The 8,057-nt window shown below is 38.3% G+C and overlaps 1 pseudogene; it reads right to left on the reverse strand.

The window, feature by feature from the left end:
- Positions 1–1,268: 1,268 nt before the first annotated feature.
- LOC114040137 lies at positions 1,269–8,054 on the reverse strand (annotated as a pseudogene).
- Positions 8,055–8,057: the final 3 nt, after the last annotated feature.

Consider the following 8,057-nt stretch of genomic DNA (forward strand, 5'->3'; position numbering starts at 1 on the left):
AATGTGGGTCAAATAATTCCCTTCCCCAAATCTGAAATAACCTGGCCTTCTTGACTTTACATTGTTGCAAAAGACTTCCCTACCATAAAACTCATGCTTCACATTCTGTCTATCTAACCTTCCTTACGCATAGATCAGGTCAATATTCAGCTCACTTTTTGTTTACTGAGTAAAGTCCAAACTCTTCTTCCTGACATTCAAGGCCTCTCTTCCTTTCCAGGCTTATTTCATATTAATATACTCTAGGCACTCTATGCTTCAGTCAAACAGGACTACTCAAATGTGTACTGTATTTTTTTTAACATACATACTTTGCAATTAGAGTAGACAGGTGAAATACATAGTAGTAATGGTATAGGATTAGTAGTAGTAGTAATAGTAGTAGTTGTTGTAGTTCCTATTGTTGTAGCAATAATAACAATGATAATGACAATAATACTTGAAGCTAATATTTATATAGCACTTACTATGTGCTAAACACAGTGCTAAATGCTTAACAATTATCAACTCCTTTAATCTTCACAACATTGGGAGGTAGATGCTATGATTATCCCCATTTTACAGATAAGGAAACTGAAGAAAACAAAGATGAAGTGATTTGCCCAGGGTCATACAGCCAGTAAGTGTTGAAGGTTGGATTTTAATTCAGGCCTTCCTAACTCCAGCTCTTACACTCTGTCCAAGGTACCACCTCACTGCCATCGTATCATGAGCAGTTAAGCTGCAATCACGGAAGGATATGTGTAAGTGTTGAAGTATAACCTGAGACACTTGAGGAGTAGAAAAGGGCTTCTAACTCACTGGTGGTGGATAATTGCACAGAAGTATAGGATAAAAGCCCTACTAACAAGGAGCTTAAGATCTAGTGAGGAACACAAGACAGGATCAACTAACATGTCTGAAAGAATACACAACATAAGATGCATATATAATTGTCTTAAATTGGATTGAATACAGTATAGACTATAAGTACTAAAGAGGTCACAGGGATATGGCATCTGAAATGTGATTTAAAGAATGGGTAGTATTTCAATCAGTGGAGTAGAAGAGAAGAGAAGAAATACTCTAGGACCTTCTGGGGAATGTTGGGGGAAATTTAGTCATGATTTTGTCAAAAGTCAAATGGAGAATTAGATTAAGCTAGTAGGATATACTGGGCTGAGATCATAGAGGGCTTTCATTGCAAGGCAATGGAATGAATACAGCTTACATATAGCACATGAAGAGACTCTAGAGCAGTTGGAAGCAGGGGTGGTCCTTCACATGTTTTAGGATGGTAGAAAGCAGAGCTCAAAGGAGGGGGGCAGTCTGCCAAAGCCATTGGCAATTGGGGTGGTGTCGATATCTTTTGGGTCAATGAGAGATTTCAAGGTAAAATACTGTAACATGGTAGTATAAAACAGAAATAATTCAATCCAAGCCAGGCCTTCACCAGCACATATCCATTTTCCCGAAAGAGACACATATAGGGATTTGATATTTGTAGCCTTCTAAATCATCTAGACCACTTCTTCAGACTTATAGGTAGCCCACTAACACTCAGTGGCTTTAGGTGAAAGACTGCATGCCTTCCTTTCCTCTCTGGTGCTTGACTAGTTTGAAGAGCCTGTTCCTCCTGAACAGAAAGGGAAGACCTCTCCTGTATCCTCTTTCTAAATCAATCCCCCTTGAGCCTTAGCAAGTCCTAGGATTTATATTCAGAGACAAGGAATCATTTCCCTAGGGAGAAGACAATCACTCATTTATAATCTCAAGGACTAGGCTTATGGCTGCTCAGAGTGACTGCAATGGGGAAAGATGACAGAAGAATGATCAAAGTTCCCTTTGGGAAGCTCCTGTCACCATTCTGGACAGAAAACACTTCACAGCCTGTAACTTCATGGCCATGTAGCCACTTGTCTTAACTACTGACTCCTAGCTCTAGCCCCAGTGGTATAACCAATTGAACAGGGCATAGCATTGGAGACCACAATGTCAGGGACAGTTAGCTGCCTGCCAACATTCATGTCTGCCAGACCTAGACTTGGCTATCACCACCATTACCTGATAACCAAAAGATTCCCCTAGCAATTGAAGGGGAAAGGACAAGACAGACCATCATGTATAATTTTCAACCAATAGATCCCCACTAAAATGTACATAACTAGGAAAGGGGGTTCCATATTGATGTGTCCTAGTCAGGAGTCACATTTTTACAAAATTGCAACTCAAGATTAGAACTTCGGAGACCTTTGTCATAATGGCACCTGAGTAATGGTCCTTTAAGATAACCAATCCCCTTCCTTGACTTGATAAGATACAAGGTTGTACCATGCTAACATAAAAGCCTGGAAGACTTTATCTGAGAAGTAGCTCCTGTTTGAGGGTGAGTGGGAGGATAGTTTTTAATATGAGGGGTGGAGGGGGCTTTAGTGGTGGGTCTGGATGCAGAACAGAGTGGCCACTATTTCAGTTCTGCCTCTTTTTTGGAATAAGCTCAGACAACTACCCTGAAACCCAACTGATTTAGTTAATGAACCATGGCCTAAGGAGAATTAGAAGAATGATGTACTATGTCTCCATGCTACTTCCTGGTTTTCTAACTTGGAAGGACCATAATGGTCACCTAGTCCAGCACAATATTTTGGCATATAAAGTAACTGAAGCCCAGAGAAACGAAATAATTTGACCAAGGTCACACAGGTAATAAGTAGCAAAGGCGAATCAAAACACAGGTCCTCTGAGTTATCAATCCATCTTTGATGCACATATTTAGACAAATGTCTTACTTGCTGAAAAAAGCGTGAAATAGTCCCATTCTTCTTAAAGTTGCCTCTTTCATCCAGGAAGTGACCTGGGTCAAACTAGTCTGGATTGGGGAACTCTTCATCATCATACAAAACAGAAGATAGTACTGGTATTATGGTGGTACCCTGAAATGAGCAGAAACAAATACATAATTAGAAAATAAGAACCATAGAATGTTAGAACTGAAAGAAAACTTAGAACTATCATCTAGTCAATCATCTAATCACCTCTCATTTTTAAGTATGGAAAGAGCCAATATTTTTTAAATGTCTGTGCTGATAATAAATTAGAAAATTTGCAATACTATTGTGAGAGATGAAACTGAATTTTGACGTTTTGTCGGGCAGAACTAGTACTGATTAGTAGAAGACACAATGAGACAGATCTCAGGTTAATAAAAGTTAATAAAATAATTTTTGACCATTAGATTGATCAAAGAAAGAAGGGCCTGCCTGGGTACATAATAAGCACACCAATCGTGGATAAGTTCAAGCAGATGCCAGACGATCTGAAGAGGCAGAAATGAATTCTGACCTGTGCCAGGATGTTGAAGAATAAAATAATGTCACACAGAAGAATAAGGTTAGAGCTGATAAACAAATTGGTAGCCTCTCTTGAAGACGAAAAAACTGGATGCTCTAGGGAAAAAGCACTTGCTTGTACTCTAAATAATGGCAAAGTAGGCTCCAAGGTGTTATCTGGCAAGATATCCAGGAAGAAGAGAAGAGTCCTGATTGGTGACTCCTTGTGGAAAGATATGAAACAGTTGTTTCCTAACAATGACAAAAATAGAGAAGTCTGCCATATTCTCAGAGCACACATCAAAGACATAACCAAGAACCTCCTAAGACTTGTCAAAAGGGATGACTACTACCCATCTGTAATGATTCACATGAGCAAAAATAATATTTCCATAAGGAACCTCGGAAGCATTTCCAAAGATTTTGACATTTAGGACAACAACAACAACAAAAGTAAAGACCTTAGGAGTAGAGGTGTTGTATTTATTATGGCTGTAATTGGAAGCAAAAGATTCAGAAAGGAAAAGCAGATTTCAGAAGTGGACATCTTGCAAAAGGGTGTTTGGAAATGGGATCTGAATTTCTGGACCACATCTTCATTAAAATATACAAATGATAGACTCCTACCCAGGAATGGAATGATGCATCTAGCAAAGGTTAGAAAGACTATTCTGTTGATTTCTTACAAATATAGTCAAAAAAGTTTTTCAATGCTTAAAGTGTGGTGAAAAAAACAAGGTAGATTGGAGATTTTAGGCCAAGGAAACAAATTTGACCTCACAGTTATAACTAGCACTTGGTATGATGAGATGCTTAACGAGACTGAAGTTCTGGAAAGAATATATCTTGTTCAAAGGAAACAGGATAGGAAAGAGGGTGGGGTAGTAAATATTAAGAAGTTTACTCATGTGAGGCTATTTAGGAAGCAGAGGAAAGAAGAATGATGAGAAGCATCTAGGTAAAGAGAAATGGAGACAACATCAAGAGTGGTATTGTCATAGGAGTATTCTACAGATCACTTCGACAGAAATAAGAAATAGACGAGGAATACAGAAGACAGATTATGAGCTCTGTTGGTTTGACATGATATAGCAGTGATGGAAAACTTCAATTATTCATTTGGATCCTTGAGTTTCCCTTCTGTCAAAAACAGAGCAGTTCATAATTCCCTGACTTTTCTTAAAGATAATTTATCACCCTGCAAATGTAGCAGGACCAAAAAAGGAAAATTCTTTTATTGTTCCAATTTTTACCATCTGAGAGGAACTTAGATAACATAAATGTGAATACAGATCTGTAGAACCCCTGTGGCCCAACATTCTTCCTCTGAAGTGACCATGCTGTGTTGCAGAGTATGCTATCACACATGGCACACTTTCTGTGCACACCTTTTGATGATAATAATGGAAATTTTGGGAAAGTGACAAGTCCATCTTAGGGTTTATACCAGAGGCAACTAAGTGGCCCAATGGATAGAATACAGGACTTAGAGACAGAAAGATCTGATCTGACCTCAAATACTCTCTAGCTGTGTGACCCTGGCCAAATCACTTACTCTCTCTCAGACTCTATTTCCCCATTTGTAAAATGAGGATAATAAGAGCACCTAAATTTCAGGGTTGTTTTGAGGACAAAAAGAGATATTTGTAAAGTGTTTCACAAACTTTAATGCTAGCTATTATTATCACCAAGAAAGACAATAGTTTCTGAAGGCAGAAAGAAAACAATTCTGATGATGGAAAGAAAAGGAACATTCTCTAAAGATACTAATGTGGATAAGGTAGCCTGTTGGTGCAATGGAAAGGCTGCAAGACCCGAAGTCAGGAAGACCTTACTAAAAATCCTGACTCACATACTCACTAGCTGCATGATCCTAGGAAAGCCAGGTGGTCTCTCTAAGACTTAGTTACCTCATTTGTAAAATGGGGATAATTAAAGCATCTTCTCCCACAGAGTTGTTGTAAACATTATATTTAATCATCTATGTAAAGCAAACTTCAAAGTACCTTATAAACAATAGTTCGTATTACTACAGGGAATTCACCAATCAACTTAGAATTTTCAAAGACAAGAATGAGTATTGTCACAGTTCCATAAGAATGACAGAAGTGGTAATGCCAATAATGAACACAGGTTGGTGAGGCTGACAAAGGGCACCAAAAGGGGTTTTAAAAACTATATTGTGGGGGCAGCTAGGTGGTGCAGTGGATAAAGCTCTGGCCTTGGAGTCAGGAGGATCTGAGTTTAAATCTAGCCTCAGACCCTTGACCCTTTCTAGCTGTGTGACCTTGAGCAAGTCATTTAACCCGATTGCTTCACCAAAAAAACCCAATATTGTGGAAAAAAGGAGGATTAAAGAAGGATAACCCCACAACTCAGAGTGTTAAAGGATGAGGATAACAAGCGACAAGAAAACATACAGAAATTCTCAATTTTTCTTTTGCTTCTGAGTTTTTTTCTGACTAACGGAATGATCTTTGAACTGAAAAGTATAAAATAAATAAATAAATGTGGCTGATAGCGATTGAATACCCCAGAGAACTAAGGAGAAAATAAGAGAGCCCCTAGACACCTATGCAAGAAAAATAAAGTGAAAAAGTATGCTACAATTTGTACTCATAATCTGAATATATTTCTAAAGAGATCACTAATCTAGATAAGGAAGGAATGAGGAAATGACTCTAGATAAGGAAGTAGAGGTCAACAAGATCTGGAGTGGAATCATCATTATTTCTTTTTTTTTTTGAGGGTGTTAATAAACTGGTAGAGGAGGAGAATGCTGCAGATAGTGTTTGCTTAGATTTTAGCAAAGCATTTGATAAAAGTTTTCATGCTCTTCCTCTGAAAATGATGGAATATACAGGTTAGATGATCATACAATTAGTTGTATTGAAAACTGATAACTGACCATGTACAAAGGGTAATTATTGAAAGTTCAGTGACAGCTTGGAAGTAGGCACTGCTGTGCTGTGAGTTACTCAGCTCACAAATAAGGATTGTATTCATTCTGGAATCATATTTTAGGAGAACATTGAAGAGCTGGAGGCTACTGAAGGGAGGGAAACCAGGATGGTAAAAATAACAAGTCCATGCCATGTGAGGATGGGTTAAAGGAAATAGGAATATTTAGACAAGAGAACAGAAGACATAATAGAACAGGAAACATAATAACTGATTTCAAGTATTTTATGAATTGTTATTAGAAAGAGAGAGTAACTTTCTTCTGTTTTGTTCCAGGATACAAAACCAAGAGTGATAGATTAAAATTACAAAATTGCAAAGTTAGGCTTAATGCAAGAAAAAAAATCCCCTCAAATTAGGGCTGTCCAAGATTAGAATGGAATTCCACAGCATTCCATTGAGTGAATTCCCCTCATTGAAAATCTTTAAGAAAAGATTGGATGAACACAAGGTTAGCATACTATAGATGGAATTCTTTTTCAGATTGGGGATAGACAGTATGACCACTGAAATCCCTCCAAATTCTGAAATTCTATAACCACTTCTCAGGGATGTGGACCTGAGGTTCCTTCTAACTTTAAGATTCTATAATTCAATAGAAGAGAGTATAAAATCTTGTGTTATAGTGAAAAACACTTCTGACCTTGGGGATAAGATATTGTCTAAATTGAACATCTTCTTTCTCTGCATAAGGCAGAGACATAGACATACATTGACATAGGTCAATATATCATTGTATCTCGTGTACCACAGCATTGGTGTAAGGCATCTTATTTCTGTCCTCCATGCAGGGACTTTGATTTCAGCCAATCACATAATCAATTTCTTCATGAATTTTTCCTGTCACAATATGAATGAAAATCGATTTTATAAATAGGAACAAAAACTGCTTTCTCTCATATTTTCCCTGATTTTTCACCAAGAGCTACATTGGTAAATAATGCACTTGACCCTCACATTCTCAAGTAGATAGATAGATAGACAGACAGGCAGGCAGGAAGACAGACAGAAAGACAGACAGAGAGACAGACAGATAGATAGACAGACAGACAGACAGACAGACAGACAGACAGACAGATAGATAGATAGATAGATAGATAGATAGATAGATAGATAGATAGATAGATAGATGAAAATTTCATTTTAGTGTCTTAAGCCATCTGAGAATTCTTTAAGTCACCTATGTCCACGTCCTCAGGACAGGCTCAAGTTGTCCTTAAAAAAATGCAGGCCAAGCAGCAGTTGGTTAAGGAAATTAGGAGGGGTCTCAGTCTGGACCTGTTCCAGAACTCCATGTGACCGACCACAGGCCCAAGGCACTTCCCTGCATGGCTGCATGAGGGATGGGAATCCAGAGGCACCAGCTCCTCCTGTGGTCAGGCAGGATCAAGAAGCTCTCAGGAACTCGTGCTTCTCAATCATTCAGTTCCTCCCAGCTCTATCACTGGGCTATAGTCTCTATCCTTATCACTATCGCTATGCCTGTCTCTAAGGAAAACTCACAATTACATAGCACTTAACTAAGCAAGGTGGAGGTAATAGTGGAGAAGGAGGAATAAGTAAACTTGAGCATGTAATGACTTAAATATATTAAAATGACAACATAAAAGTTTCCAAGAAAAGTCTCAAAAGGACCGTGAACTCCTCTCATGCTGACTAAATGATGTATGTGTATTATTAGCCTATAATATCACCTGCTATCTCAGGGTATTTCAGGAGAATCAGGAGTCCATATCTCAGCGTGGTGCTGGTTGTCTCTGTTTTTGCAGCAAATAGACCAGCTACAGT

This window comes from Vombatus ursinus, unplaced genomic scaffold (assembly GCF_900497805.2).
Source record: "Vombatus ursinus unplaced genomic scaffold, bare-nosed wombat genome assembly UNPS02000749.1, whole genome shotgun sequence".
NCBI classification, from domain to species: Eukaryota; Metazoa; Chordata; class Mammalia; order Diprotodontia; family Vombatidae; genus Vombatus; species Vombatus ursinus.